The sequence below is a fragment of the Dama dama genome, chromosome 27, assembly GCF_033118175.1.
Source record: "Dama dama isolate Ldn47 chromosome 27, ASM3311817v1, whole genome shotgun sequence".
Taxonomy (NCBI): domain Eukaryota; kingdom Metazoa; phylum Chordata; class Mammalia; order Artiodactyla; family Cervidae; genus Dama; species Dama dama.
Genome location: NC_083707.1, coordinates 26,961,494 through 26,964,093, shown reverse-complemented (window position 1 = coordinate 26,964,093; position 2,600 = coordinate 26,961,494).

Sequence of the window (2,600 nt, the reverse complement as noted above, 5' to 3'; positions counted from 1 at the left end):
TTGTTTTATGGTCAATACTCTCTATGGAGACCATGCACCTTGCAATCACCAACATGTCCATCAAAGATGCTCAGTGTACCATATTTAACATTTTAAGTCAACAACTGTTCAAAAATTCTAAATTCAGTGAGATTCTTTGATTATATCTTTTGGGGCGTAATATGGCTAAGCATTTTAGACAAGCCTTTAATTTTTTTTTTCTGATTTTAAATTATGTGCCAAAAAAACTTAAAGAAAATGTTACATCCTTTGATACTGTCTAATAGATAGCACATAATTCATACAGTGAATCTTAAGGACTTCAGGCCTGTAAAACTGGTCATATAAACCAAGATGCTCTTGTTCTTGAATGTTGCATAGAAAAGCCTTGTCTGCATTCACTAGCCATGTTAACTTTTAAAGACATATTTCTATTTAAAACTTTTAAGTGGAAAGAATGAATTAAATGTACACTTTTGAAGGGAAATTGAAAAAGAAGACAGAGAATCTATCAATAGAGATCTAAAGTCACTTGTCTAGTCAAATGGTTTCTCAAGATATGCAATGATTGGGGCATGCTTAATATAATACAGGGAAAGAGCTTCTTAGCTGAATGTGTCACTGAAAATGGTCCATCAAAAGGAATTATATACATATATAGATATGCATATATTCATATCAATATGGATGAATTCTTATTGCACTTTATTGATTTATATCATCAACTGTAAATTAATTTAGACTAGCAGAAATATAATTATGAGAACATGACAACAGAAACAGTTTCCAGGAGAAGTATTGGAGATTTTACTCCTTAGAGAACACTTTTTTCCCTGCTTTTGTTAATTATGTCAGAAAACCATATGCAATGTGCTTTAATCAGTTTCACTGACCTGAGTCATAGACTATTCCTTTGGCAACCAGATAGCCTCTAAAAGCACCTCTGTAATTATGCATACATTCAATAATATTTACTTGGAAGCTTCTCTGTGTTGAGTGCTGGTCTTGACTCTGAATGTTAGTTGAAGACAACTGGCAAGATTCCTGTCTTCAAAAAGCTTCTAATTCATTTCTAGACTTAAAACTCTGGGAATATGGCTTTGAGTTCCTACCAAAAATAATTAACAAAATATTTAATTCCATTACCAAGTTGTGTTTCTCTTTTTAATGCTACTAGTAATGTTGAATAATAAAATGGAAACCCATGCACAGATTGCTTATTCTTAGTAGGCATCAAGTTGTCCTGAGAAAAAGAAATTCTAGCGAGATAGTTTTATTTAATTCTGTAAAATATGTAAACTATATAATAGTAAGTATAATGATGTGACTAGTAAGATAATATAAATGGAATAAATTTACTTTCAGGGCTTATTTTCTTCTGGAAGGAAATAACTGTAGTGCTTCTTGCTTAATATTTTTATAAGTAAAAGTGTTGAAGAATTTAGGGCATCTCACAATCTCTTGTCCAGTTCTCCCATTTTATAGAAAAATTTTCTGTGATCTATCCCACTATCAATATGTGAAGATTTAATGGTGCTTTGAAAAGAGAAACCCCACTTCTGGTGGATGCATTCCCCCATACTACCCATGGAAACGAGACCAAAACCATTTCATTTTTTCTCTCAACGTTATCAGTGGAGAGGAAATTCTCCATCATTCTAGGTATCAATCATATGTGACTCAAGCCTCTGAAACTGGCATGTTAAAAACATCATCTCAAACAAAATAAAAGGCATAAAGCAAGATTTCTTCTGCTTAAGAGAGTACTGATATAGGTAGGAGATAAAGATGACATAGCATTTATGTTAACATTTGAAAATGAACCCAGGAGTCCATGAAATGAGATTTAATAAACAAATACAATAGAATGCAGTTTGAGTTATATCTCCTGCCCCATAAAGTGAATAAATGTGTTCTCTTAGAAAAGTCTTATCAGGTGAAGGGAAAAGAAGACATTGACAAGACAGAATTTATAAACTTCTTTCAGAAAAACATTCTTTTAAAATATTCCCTCTTTTGGATTAGATCCTTCTGATTGCAATATATTACTGAACATAATAATGTTTTATATATGTCTTCAATAAAAAATATGTGATAAGAAAATATATGTTTTGTTTTCTCTTTGGTACATGCGGTATTCCATACACAAATACACATTTGGAAAACTGTTTCCCATTTTGTTACTAGGTGATTATCATCTTTATCATTATGTGCACAATACAGGAACATGAATCCACTTATAAACCAAAATTCAGAATAATGTATTTATCAGTGGTAGAATTTCTCAACAGCATCATTATTTTACAAGTAAATAGCTCATTACAAACTAACAAATCAATTGAATAAGATCTAGAAGTTGTTCTAGACATTGTATAAATTATAAAACACCATCTCTTCTCTTCTGTATTTAAACTTAGCAAAATAGGGCTGGCTTCCCTGGTGGTACAGTGGATAAGAGCCCCCAGTGCAGGGTACACGGGTTCCACCCCTGGTCCAGGAAGACTCCCAAGCTGTGGAGCGACTAAAGCCCGTGGGCCACAACTAGAGCCCGTGTGCTGCAATTTCTGAAGCTTGCACTTAGACCCTGTGATCTGCAACAAGAGAAGCCACCACAACAAGAA